The sequence below is a fragment of the Triticum aestivum genome, chromosome 3D (genome assembly GCF_018294505.1).
Source record: "Triticum aestivum cultivar Chinese Spring chromosome 3D, IWGSC CS RefSeq v2.1, whole genome shotgun sequence".
Taxonomy (NCBI): Eukaryota; Viridiplantae; Streptophyta; class Magnoliopsida; order Poales; family Poaceae; genus Triticum; species Triticum aestivum.
The window spans coordinates 575,869,223-575,883,541 of NC_057802.1; positions in this window are offsets into that span (position 1 = coordinate 575,869,223).

Sequence of the window (14,319 nt, forward strand, 5' to 3'; positions counted from 1 at the left end):
TGCATCTGACTCTTTTTTATTTTTTATTTCTATTTACCTAGTTGTAGCGTGGGAAGAAAATAGGGCGCTACTACTATGTGATGATAGTAGTAGCATTGGTAGAGAAAGAGGCGCTACTACTAAGTATTTTAGCTACAGCGCTTGTTTAGAAACGCGCTACTGCTAAATAATAGTTGTAGCGCCCTAGCAGTAGCGCGGGTGCCCGCGCTACTGCTATGTAAAAAACCATGCCACTTGTAAGGTTTTCTCTAGTAGTGTCATCAGCAAGGCGCCAAGCTTGCGCGGCAGCAGCTGCCTCAGGCGGCGGCGAGGGGAGGTCGAGGAGGGGAGGGAGACGGAAGGGCTAGGGATTTCGCCCCTCGGGTCGCCCAAGCAGGGCGACACGAGGGCAAAGTCTAGACGATCAGACCTGGTATGTAAAACATCTATTTATGTGAGTGGTAGAGATCAGTTGAAAACATTTATAGATGCAATTCTAGATGGATATAGAGTAGAGGTCATCAGTATATATCGTTTGATCAATGCAAATTTTACATAGAGTAGCATTGTTTTGAACAGCAGTATCACTTATCGAAGGTGCATGATGTCATTGCTTGCCTCTGGGTCAGGCAGTCTGTTTAGTGGTTGCATGGCTCGCATCGGGGCTTACAAAATACCTTACATTGTGAGATAGGTCGACATATGTCGAACTGCAATTCGTCATAAGTAGATATGTCTATAAGTAGCGATGAATAGAAGGAGAAAAGTGAGAGACAGTCTCGCGACACAAATGTTCTTCGCATAAGTGTGTGTGCTATCCGACCAACTTCCGCTCCCTCCTGACCCGTTCTAGCAGAAGACAGAGGTGAGCCACACTGGACCTCTGCTCAGAAGGCAAGCGGACAAGGCTCACGCGGAGGCGGTTTGCTAACACCGTTGTACCACTAGCTAATGATCATAGGAGTGTGTAGACAAGAGACCTCCTCAACAATGGCGCTAGGGCACAAGAGACCCAGGGCAGCCACGGTTTCTTGCAGCATGGATGGAAGCCCTGCCCGTGAGCCTTGCGAACTCTTTATGTAGCTGTAGCCATAGATGTGGATGCGGAGAGAGTGATAAGAATCCTAGGGGAGTTTATTTTGCCGCAAGCAATTAGAAACGACCCACCGGGTACCGGATGACGTGGAGATGTTAGGGCCTGGAATAGTCGGAAGATTGTGGCCGGCCTAACGCTAACAACTAACTAGTAGAAGGCCCGTGCGTTGCCACGGGCTTTTAAAATATTTCGTTGAAGTTATATAAAGATAATGCATGTTAAATTTTAGAGGTGAAGACAATATAACACGGACACAATTGCATAATTGTAAAGTAAACTGATAACAAAAATTCAATTTGACGACGTATACGTACAAAACCATGCACTAAATAAAAATATGTTACAAATTATTAAGATCTACATCATTGGTTCCACATCATGATGTTGTAAAAAACTCGGTGAATATTCAGCCCCTTTCAGCGACGTCGGTTCAGAACCCTTGTCGATGGGTTCCTTTTGAACATCTTCAAAATCCATATCTATCTCTCCTATATTCTGAAAGAAAAATATATAAAAATCCACTTTTTGTATTATCATGTATAACATACTTAGCTATATGCACCTCTTCTCGTACCTCAAAACCGATTTTATACTGCATGATATAATGAAAGTGTAAGATTTAAAATATAATTAATTTTTTATACTGCATCATATAAACATATATAATAAAAATAAAAGTGAAACTAACACAGCTGCTTTAATTTGTAAAAAACCTAACTTTTTTTTGGAAAGATTTGCACCTAACCTTATCGTCTCCTCACTACATCCAATCCACTCCTCTCCCTCACTACATCCAGTCCACTCCTCTCCCCTGCGTCGACCCCATCCTCCTCTCCCCCGCAACGCCGGCGGCCGCCGGCCTCCGCCCTCACCCCCACAGCCGCCACAACCGGCGACTTTGCCTCTCACCGCCGCCCCCTCTCATCCCCTCCTCTCGTGGCAGATCGAGCGACAACCGCGGTGTGGGCGGGCGGCACTAACGCGCTGCTCTCGGCCGAGGAGCCGCTCCCGCCGGGCCAACCGCACCCGTCCGTCGCCTGCTCGCCTCCCGCGGCGTCTTCTCCGAGCACACAAACGACGGAGGTCGGAGGCGGTACGCGCTTGTGCTGGCGTGGCCGTGGCTCCACAAGGACGTGCTCGACCCCGCCGGCGCCTAGCCCTTTTTGCGCGCACGCCGGCGTCCCCGCCTACGCCTACTACGGCCAGGACCGGGAGGCGAACGAGGTGATGCTCGACCTTGAACATCTGCTCGAGGACATCCTACTCGACGATGCTCCTCTTCGCCAGCATCTCCAACGCGTGGTGAGCTTCCGCTGTCTCATCCCTTTACTCCTGGTTGCAGGATTTGGTTCAGATTTGGAGTACTGCTTGGGTACAGATTAGGAGTAGGGGATGTAGTCGTAGGCACAGTTTTAGTAAAATTTCAGTAACTTCAGTACTCTTGCTTGAAGTACTTTGAAAATATGCTTAGAAAATGTAATGCTTGTACTGCTGATCTTGCAGATAGGGGGAGTGCTCTTGTACTCAGATCAGTTGTTAATCTGCAGCAACTCTATAAGTAGGATTTAGGATAGTCATAGTTTCAGTTTGCGAAGCAGGGAGTATAATTTAATTGGAAATCGACTAACTATTGCTTTGAACTGGGAAATCAACCTCTGTACTGATGTTAGCTTGATTGGTTGTAACTAAAACTGAAATCCATCATGTTAGATGATCTGCATGTGCTACATGAGCATTTCGAATAGGAATGAAAGTCATCATAAAGTTGGACAGCTAGCTTTACACATATACATACACATGTGTATGCTCCACTTCGCCGCCAAAAACCTTATCATACCCCTGGCTTGTTTTATTATAAAAAAGAAAGAAACGAAGAAAGATAATAAGCAGGTCAGCACAAATCAATTCCGGTGTCATCTAATATAGCAGATTGATCAGTGGATCAGCACGCTAGATATTTAAGTGTGTGTCTAGACGGAGCTTCCCTATGTGTGTGTATCTTGCTGGAACATCTTGCCTGCATCCCTTGCCACTTCGGATCAGTGGCAAAGTCCAGTACATGCATCATGATCGGCATAACATTTTAGCCGCTTTTGTTTCAAACATATTTATTATTTAGGCATGTGCTATAATTTGTTATCAATAACAATCTTGCTGTACACACGGAAGATCTATCGACGTGCAAAGCATAGTGGTTCTGCCCTTAGCAGCGAACAAGTGTAGTACATATTATCTAGAGACCGAATAACATTCTTGCTGGCTTCAAAGCATATTGGTTCTGCCCGTAGAAGCGAACAAGTGTATTGCATATTAGTTCAAAGTTCATTTTAAGCATATCAAAAATACTAACCTATTTCAAAACCGATTGAGTTCATAAAATAATCTAACAAATCTCATCTTAATTGAATATGTTACCCTGATAAATTACCATTGCACAAATGGATTGCTGTGCGATTGTGGGATGTGCAAGAAAAATTATCTGCATCGTGGAATGAAAAAAAAGTTTATAAGGTTATCACGGTATGGACAAATCATGTTAACCATACAATACATGAGTCACATCAAGGTGCAACCAAATCCACATACATGAACACCACAGTACATTTGTAGAATGGGCTTCTTACATATCCTTTTATTCTATTAGCTCCTCTAGGCAGCAACATGACCATGATTTTATCCAGCATCTTCAAATATATAAAATGAAGACAACACCTTTGAGCACCTACGCAGGTAATGTAGATGGTACAAAGACAATAATCTAGTAGCATATAAGAAGTTTGAACAAAATTTGTATGTTCTAGCCACCTATACAACCACTATAAGCGTCGAAACATTAATCAAAGTTTCAGGTGAAGATACATAAAGATTCAATTTGGAATTCTGAAGCAACTAATCTTGTAGTTTGATGTACTGTAAATATAATTTCTAGGACGGAGTTGTACGATACGAAGAAGTATATGATGCGAGACATGATCGCGATCGATCAGATATTCACTTCGGTCATATTATGTCCATGAACGTATTATGACCTAATAAAAGGGAGAAGGAAAATTGCAATGCTCAATATCTTTTATCATTGGTGAGTGAGGTATAGTGAAAATAATCATTCTGGTGAAAGTACATGCAAGATAATAAAGAACTTCTCCTTCTCAAGAGCATGCTTACTTGTAATTATACACAAATCTTTCAAATTGATTAGGAAGTAGAGATAGTATATACTCTATATCTCAGGGAATGTAAGAGAAGTACTTGCGCGGCAACGAAGGAAGACTTGCTAGTTTTTTGTAAAACCTGTTCAACTCCGACATCACCATTATATGTTCTTATTTCTCCAGGGACCGAATCAAGCACCCAGAGTTATTATGCATAAGGGAAATAAATAACATAGTAAACAGAAACCATCAAGCATAAGAAGCAATATATTATCATTCTGACAAAAGAATCACAACCAATTCTATTACATCCTTTTTTAAATAGGGGTTTTCATCAGGTTCAGAAATCAAACTGTAAACAACAGTTTTCAGTGCATGTTCAAGGAGTGTCACCTATTTGTTATATCTAACAGGAGGATTTTCTAGATCAACTCCCCGCATAGACCCGCGTCGAAGGAGGAGGAAGCAGAGGCTGGCAACAAGGAGCGGGTGTGGGTGCTCATCCTCGCCGCTGACCACAAGTGCTGCGAGAAACTTTGGGCAGAATTTGCTGCCTCCACTGGTATGAGCAAATCACCTGTTGCTCCTTTCTTTCTGTCTGTTGTCTATTGAAGTAGCTAATAGATCGTTTCAAGTGTTGTGAGCTTGGTTATTTCACACCGTCTGCTAATGTTAAGCAAAGAATGAAGGCTGGAGTGTGTTACATGTATGCAACAACGTTATACATAGATGTAGTAGAAGATTGATTACAAAACAACTATCCACAAATTGGTGCATGTTATATTGCAAAATGATCATAAGCTGGTATCTTGATCGCGGTAGAATAATACATCTCCAGTGTTCAGTGTCAAAGCAAAAGAATAATATACATAAGCAATCTACCAAAAGGAAAAATAATCTAAACTACAAGTAATTCTCCATACCACAAGTTGACCATGGCTATGCCAGAAACAAGGAGAAAATAGAAAACCTCAACACGATGATGCTGCTACTATTTCCATTTCTTAAACATCGACTTTGGAAGGCCCGTGCGTTGCTACTTCGCATTCACAAGTACTGGTTCCAGTTATGATTAATGGATCATTTTGTGCAATAAATTATATTTTATTTATTGCTAAAATATGGATGTTATTTCTCTTGCCTTTTACACAATATCACTATAGCTTTCCGGCACACACACCGAGTATTTATACAATGTCAAAACCTCGAAAAACAGATGTATTAGTAATGCCAATTTAGTTGGCACTGCAATATACCTGAGTACTGATTCTGTCTGGGCATGTTTTTCTTTGTTTCTTAGGGCTACTCGTTGTCACCTCATTCATCTACGCTTGGTGGTTTAGTGTCCTCTTTAGTTAGACTCTTAATATTCCAGGTATGTTCATATGAACCACCTTAGGAAATTCCATAACTATCAATATTTATCTGCACTATTTTTTCACTCGCTCTAAAAATGTCAATATATATAGTAATTTCCTTTTCCATTTTATTTCTTAAACTGCTAATGAGATCAAATATGCTTAACCCATTTATAGGTCACAACCTGACCTTATCCTCCTCTTTTCGATAAGCCGCACGCCTTTGTGCGTTGAACTGCTCCCTTGTTTTGTCAGCGTAATCTTTGCTTTCATTATATACAGCTCCTGTTGCATGCTGCTCGCAAGTTCTGTCGTCTGCATCATGTCAAAAGTAAAAACCAAAAAGCCCATAAACCTGACTGATCCGCTACCTTACACGCCGGCTTGGATGGTGGATAAGCATGCATGGGAATACCTTGTAGCTTTGCCGCACCATCCATCTCATCGTTTGAAGGTTCACAGCCTACAACTTACCAATAAAAAAAAATGCGGTATGTTGTACATGAAGGTGAACACCCATATTTATAAATTATGGCATATGAAATGCGGATGAGTCAGTACCACGGGCATCTTGTGCTACAAATGTGCCACAATCGAGTGTTAGATTACTCGGAGCCGACAACGAAGCATCATGATGGTCTCCAACCCGTAGCGATCTTGATCCATCTGTAGAGTTGTAACCAGAATGAAAATAAGACCAATGATACATAGGCGACATACTATGCTGGCAACATTCTTGGCATATGAAATGAGGATGAGTCGGTACCATATTCATTTTGTGCTTCAAATGTGCCAGAATTCACTGTTAGATTACTTGGAGCCGACAACGAAGCATCATGATGGTCTCCAACCTGTAGCGATCTTGATCCATCTGTAGAGTTATAAGCAGGATGAAAATAAGACCAATGATACATAGGCGACAAACTATGCAGGCAACATTCTCACCAATCTTCATACAATCTTATACCTGGAACCGTCGTGTAAGTATCGTCAAAATTTTCAGCTACGGGTATGATGCTTGCATTATATTCTTAATCATTTCCCCCGCTCGTAAGGCCTGCAATACATTATGCATAAAGCTTGTCACTGCCAGAAATGAACTGAACGCATGTGTAGGAATTTATGATAGAGTGTACCATACCCGTAGTAACGTCCTCTTTTGGTTGATGTTCACCTGCCTTGCTTTTCGAATTCCCCATATGCACCTATGGAATGGCAGTTCACTGACATTAAATGACCATTGCCTGATGGCAAGAATATTTGAAATAGCGGGGGTGGGAGTAGCAAGATAACTATACTATGCATGATGCCCTCTAGATGTTTTGCATGTGTCTATATGTAGTCATCCTGTCTCCATCTTAGCAATGCTATGATATGACAAACAGGGGTTGTGTTATGGAATTCAGTTAGCAATGCTTTGATAAATATTTGAGATAAAAAGATTACCGAGCCTCACTTTGCTAAATATTTGAGATCTTATAAACATATTTGCATAACTGTTGTTTTGTTGTTTCCATGAAATTCTGCACGTAGCGTCTTGAAGAGACCAATCTATATTTAGCTGAGCTATGCGAAGTTGCAACCCTCACTATCTCCACGAGAGCGTTTATAGTTTTTATTGCCATGTGGAAACTTTGTGTATGAAGTTATGGCACCGCAAATACTCCCCATGTGTGCGCGCGCGCATGCGGTGCCTAGGGTAGGTAGTAGAGTACTTCATATACCTGTACTATTCATGCTTCAACTTTGGGGTAGTTTTCATGTGCATACAACATATTGGACCTTGCAGGACCCTCTTGGCATCCTGTTGCTGGAAAAAAACTACACAGCGGAATCGTTTTTTTATTTCTGAAACAAGATTTCTATTGCACAAGCCTTCTGAAACAGGATAGTGTTTTCCATTTCTTAAAGCTCAAATCTTGTTGCGCAAAATTGTAGATCAAAATTAGTGTCTACATGTCCTGGATACCTAGCTAGCTATGTTCCAGTTTGACAATCAACTTTGTAGATTCTCAGTTTGACAAAGTTTTTATAAGATGTTTAATTTTTGGATGGAACAAAAAAGGAAGCATAGTTGAAATGCAATGCAATCAGACTTGTAAAGGTCCTGCATTGCACAAAATCCTAAGGATGAGGCCAGAAGAAGGTTCAATGAAGTGAAAAAATTACTCCGTACTTGGTCTGCATGCAGTGATCGACTACTGGTCTGCTTGTCAGGTTAGGCCAAAACAAAACGTTGTTGGTAATTTTACGGTTTGTAACTGATGCCCTTGCCACAAGAAATTTATTGATGTCGCAATTTTGTAGTCTAACCCTTCAGTCCTCATAAGAAATAAAATAGACATCTGATTTGAACACTTACTTCTACATATATGTGTGCAAAACAGCTAAATTATGTAGAGTAGGCCTCAAAAGAACACTTACTTTTGCTGTTAATTTGCAAGACATTCTTAATTTTGCCTCAAAAGAATGACAATTTTGTTACTCTCAGCATTTATTGTTGGTTACAGATAGAGAGTTGGTAGTTGCTTAAAGAAAGACTAAAACCACAAGGTCACATTTGAAGTTATAGGTCGATTTAGCGAGTCATAATAGACAAAATAATTTACTTATCATACTAAACTATTGTGATCTCGGTCCACATTTTTGGGAACCACTATACTACCTATTAGTTAATTAGCAGCACCCTAATACCTAGATGTAACTTTGTAGATGCTTTTCTACTGTTAATTGCATCTTGCATGAATTTTTTATTCTTCTTGCAGTTGTTCTGTTTCCCACAGAAGCTGCATCTTTCTAGAAGCTGCTACATCAGATTAAGTAAGTACACCCTGTTTGCCACAGAAACAATTAACAGGCATTACCTTCATCGTTAGCGCTGATACTGCGCATTACCTTGAGCATGCGTTGGATGTTTGCCATGACCTAGCTGTTCATATGTAGGTGTCGTTGGTGTCTATATATAGTCCTCCTGTCAATATTACTGTCAACCTAGCTGTTCATATAAAGTGGAAAACACAGAGGGGGCGAGCCAATACTATATAGCTGTTTTACGTTATTACTCCCTCCGATCCTATATAGCTGTTTTATGTTTGCCATGACCTACAAGATTGTTTGATTTCTTTTTCTGTATTTTGTTGGAAATTAGTTTGTTGTTCTTCCTGATTTGTGTGTCGCCACTTTGCAGCCTGGGAATGAATCTCATAACTTCTATTCTGATGAGCACTATCTGCCAACCTTATTTAATGTAAGCACTCAGAAGCTCCTAACCGTGTTCTTTTTCACTTTAGCCACCACTAATATATACTGCTGTCGTGCCTGCAGATGGTTGATCCAACCGGAGTCGGGAATTGGTCAGTGACACGTGATGATTGCTCTGAAGGAAAATGACATCCTAAAGTTTATAGGGCTGTTGACACAAGCTTTGAACTGCTTAAAAGTATAGCGGTGAGCTGAGCATGCATTGGATGTAAATTTTTATTGCATGTATGAGCATGCGTTGGATGTATGAGTTGGATACCTTGATCGTCTTCGGGGCCTGGAACGTCGGCGCCGGGCCCTGGAATCGGTCTCTGTCGCGGCCCAAGCGGTCGCCGCCGGATCTGGGGCCCTCAACGGGATCGGCCGCAGATCCGATGATCCGCGGCGGATCCTACGGGTTTAGGTGCAGATGGGTGGAGGAGCGGCGGCGGAGGGATTGGGCGGCGGCGAAGGGGTTGAGCAGCGAAGCGATTGGGCGGCGGCGAAGGGTTTGAGCGGCGGTGAAGGGATTGAGCGACGTAGGAACGAATGACTGCGACGACTCGTGCGGGCAATTGCATCGAGGGAACGAGGGTGTGAGCGCTTGGCTAATTTTCGTAGGTTAACCGTCGTAGATTTTTTTAGGACGATTTTCTGTCGATGAACCGTAGTGTTTCACAGCGGGCCTCGTGGTAGCATACCGTTTTTTTTGTCCGTCTCGAGGGCGGAAGGGGGGAATCGCTGGGTTGCGGGAGGTGGGATCGAGGACGAAAATTAACCGTCTCTGGTCGGACGAAAATTGACCGGCGGAGACTACCAACTGCTCCATTAGGAGTAGAGATTTTGTATCACGTGGTTGGACACCAGGGCCGGGCGGGCAAAATCTAGAGCCCTGTACGAAACTAAAAAATGGGGCCCTATCTCATTAAAGAAAATGATCTAACGAGCAATTATAATGCATATATATCTGGCAGAATAATTTATAATGCATATAATATAATGTCTTACATAATAATTGGAACATATAAAAAACCATACCTATTTAACTCCCGGTTGCTATTTATTTGAACAATATCATTCTTTTAGTATTCTTTGAAATGAAATCTTCAATGATATCCCTGTAATCAATCTTCTTCAACACTTCATTCTCATGTGCTATTGTGGCCAAATCGTTGAGTCTTTGTTGTGTCATAGGATCCGCATATAGGACTTCAATAGCTTCGTTTTAGAAAAATTTCTTTCTGCCAATGCAACTGGCACGGGAATGGTCAACGGAATTTTATATGCAATACTTGCATTGGGAAAACAATCTTGCCGCTTTAAAAAATTCAGAATTTCAACAGGTCCGATATTTTCTTTTGGCATGAAATTTTGAAGAAACTTCAACTCAGCAAACAAGCATCAATATCAGATTGTTTATCCTTCATAAAAACAGCCTGCCAAAAGTAACAATCCCTTCCAAAAGCTAATTAGGAAATTCGGAATTAGAAGTAGTAGCCGAAGTTAATCGAAAAGGACTCGCTAAACACCTGTAGACTAGAGTCGGTCACGGATCGATCCGACGAGGCGACGAGTCTAAAATTTGAGAGAGGAAGCCAGAAACAGGAGGGCAACAAACGGCAGTGGGCTGAATCCGATCGATTCGATGACGCGAAGCAACTAAACGATCCCCGGTTCCGTTTCCAGTAGCGTCGCCGCCCGGCCCACGACGCGACTGCAGACTGCAGTTACGGTTTTGCCATCGAGACGATCCCTATTCCTGATCGACTGCTGTAGGGTTTTTTTTTTTGAGTGTAGGCTGTAGCGTAGCGATCTCCTTTTTTTTTATGGACGATCCCGTTTCTACTTTCCATCTTACGATCGATCGAGCACCAGGCACCAGCGCTCGATGGCCTAGGCCCTGAGTAGTTACGATCGACTCAGGCCCAGCTCTCCAGTGCCCAGCGGCCCAGTACATCCTCGATTTGGATTTTTCTTTTTGAGAAATACTAGGCCTAAATAAAAATTTGGGGCCCCCCAAAATTATGGGCCCTGTGCGGGCCGCACATTCAGCATAACTGTGTGCCCGGCCCTGCTGGACACACAAATCAGCTGACTAAGGGCATCTCTAACCGATTCCTTATAATTGGTTAGAGGAGGCTAAATTCATGTTTTTCTTGTATAATGTGCACCTAACCGAACCCTTATAACTATTGAGGAGCATAAGTTTTGCTTCGTGACCGTCGCGACCCTTAAATATGCTCCACCACGCATCGCTAGAGTAAAAATCCTCCACTCTCCACCGCTCCACCTTTTCCATTCCACTGCCGCACAAGCCCCAACACGCCCCACCTCCAACCCCATCCACTCCGGCACCGACTCCCCACCCATCAGATCCAGCCACCGCCACTCCCCGCCGTCCATTAGAAGCATGAATCCACACTGCCACGTGCAGTCCTATGCTCGTGGTCGAGTTCAGATCCCTAGACTTGGATCAGCGCAATGTCACTGCCAATGATAGAAAGAACGCCCGATCCAAGCGCCGCAACACCTCTCGCTACCCACACGACGAAGGGGGGAAGCCACCACTACCATGCCATGGTGTTCGCTGGAGAGGCAACCATGTGGACCGCCATGCGGAGCGGCTGCCCCGGAACCCATGTCCGACAGAACACCAATTGTCCCCTTCACGGTAGAAACAGTAAAAGATACCTCATTTAACTCCTAGCCTAGGTCACACACCTCCACTGTAGGAGGTTTTCAAGTATGCGTCCCCATCCAGTCCTGATGGTCGGGTAGGGAGAGGCACGACCCTGTGAATATGGATCGTTGTCGCTGACCGAGTTCACATGATGTAGGGGCTGTTTGGATCACGCCCCAGTCCGCCCCGCCAATAGCGGGCTCGCCAAAAAATTGGCGAAGGAATCCGCCACCGCGGTTCCGCCAACTCGCAGGCGTAAAAACTGAACGAAGCTGCCAAAATTTTGGCGTGGTCGCGAAATGTTGGTTCCAATCCAAACGGCTGCCCGGCGTGCTAGTCAACGCCAAAAAATTGGTAGGGCACTCGTCGGCTGTATTCCAAACAGCCCCGTAGTGCACATGGCCGCCGACGCCGATCTAGCCGACCGTGAACCAGTGTCAGGACGCACTGTACCCGCAAGGACAGGGACCTCATCACCCACTAGTAGCACTCAGACAAAGCCTAATCCCACTTGCCTGGAGTGAGAGCGCCGATCTGCCCCGGGCCCAAATCCAGTCCACCTGAGCACGAGCCCGGACTCAAAGCTACCATATCACAACACAAACAATCATTGTAGCGTCCGACACCAGGCCCATCCCACGTGTTGCCTGCTCGTCACCACGAGAACGGGTATCACCTCCATGCCCTGGTGCCGCCTACAGAAACACCATATCTGGGCAAAGCCCCCGCCGGTCGTCACGTCCACCGGCCGGAGCTACCGCCATGTCCAGCCCCCCGCACCTGGAATGAGGCTCCGCGGATTCGCTACGAAGCCAGACCACACTGTTAGGAATTAATTAGTAGATTAATTAGCACATGCTAATTAGTGAATAGTCATTAGCAAAGAGGTGTGTCCAACCCTGAACAGTCATGTCCCTTCTCTTTTTCTATTGCCAATAGGCACCTGTTCTGGAGGGATGCCTTCAAACAGATACCTCTTCTTCCCACCTCTTCCAGATGTATATATACTTGAGAATCAATAAAAACTAGGACTGATTGTCCTTTCGCTTTCAATCTCGTTTTACTCTAAAAGTCTCTAACACGTTATCAGCACTTAGACTCTACCGTGAGAGCAACTCGCATCAAGGGAAGGAAAGACAGGGGCCTCCACGGATGCGTTGGTGGCGCCACTGGATGCGGCGGTTCCATCTAGCGCTCGTGGCGGAGGCTTTGTACGGTGGCGCCGCTGGATGCGTTGCAAAATCGAAGGCACATGCAACGACGGGAACTTCCGCAAGAGGCGATGCAGCGGCCACCACAGCGGCACCCCGGCCGGCCTTTCCGCGTGCTGGCGGCCGAGACGACTGGGCGTAGTGCACGGCGCGACGGCAGGCTGCGGACGGCTGCAAGGCTGGCTGCGACAGAACGTCGGGCATGCATGCAACCAGGGATTACTAATTGCGGTAGTTTTATTCGTTCTGTGAGGAAGCAACGAGTGACCATCCTCGATCGATCAATGCATGTCTCGTTCGTTTGCTCTCCTTTTGATTAAACAAATATGCTAATCAATTCTAAGTGATGTTTTCCGCATGCATCCATTGGGAACAAGACCAACCCACGGACCGAAGGCAACAACTACGGCCACTACGTCGCTCCGGCGCTCGGCAACATTAACCCGGCGGTGACCTCGTTGAGCACGCATCAACAGCCACGACGTAGTTCTTCCTCGACGACACACGACACCGTTCGTCCACAATGGTACTCTGGTATGTACGGTAAATCACAGTGGCACCCTCAGACGCCACACCAGCGAGAGACGGCCGGTGAGACCCGCTGCGACTCCCGACGGCGCGTCCTCAGGCACAGACAACACCTGGACTGATTGTCCTTTCGCTTTCAATCTCGTTTTACTCTAACACACACGAGACTGCGCGACCACCTGGTTCGCCAGTACATGACTAAAGCCTCTTGTTTGTCTCGAGTCGTAGTAACTCTCTGCCTAGCTGGCCGGGAGTCTCCCAGAGATCTGCCTGAAACATACTAGCACTGTAGCACCTGGATTATCCTGTTGTTTCAGCAACAGCAGCTTAGGAGTTGGGCATACTAATCTCATTTTATTAAAGGCAATCTCGCGGCTTAATTGTCGTGTGTACACAAGCTGCCCCTTTCATGCCTCATGAACAGGCCGGACCTAAAGCGTCCATGGAGAACTGGCCTCCGCCTGATCTCCAAGCAGTGGTAGCGGCTAGCGGGGCATTTGGTACAAGATTATCAGGAAGGATCATGAGGTGGCATCCCGACGGAGATAGTTACACAGATAATCCATCGCCTACCATCCCTCCTAGCGCGCAGCTGCGTTTGCTATGCCGTCAAACAATTGTATCCTGAATTTTGTGCAGCCTCAGCTCCAAATCATCTAACCATCCTCGGGCTTGACACAGGACCAACCTCGCAAACTTGAACTCCATCACGACGATTGCAGCGGTGGAAGCAACAAAGATGTCGGCTAATGAAAGGGATGTGTTTCCAGATACCTCCCGCCCCCAACATCTTTACGCCTTGTTTGGTAAATCCTCCTCTGAAGGGGATTGGAGACTATTGGAAGGATTTTGGCTTGCAGGGGATTTAATCCCCCTCAATCCCTGCCAATCCCCTCCAAGTCTACCTCAACAGAACAAAGCCTTACCGGTCCAAGCCATCCTAATTTCTCCAAGTCTTACACTCCCTTTGTGCTTGTTTGGGTGTTCCTACCCAGATAAGATCGCCATGAGAGGGGAAAGACTACAGAGGGCGCTGTCCTTTTTTTTAACCACACAGGAGAACTGCATGTGAAAT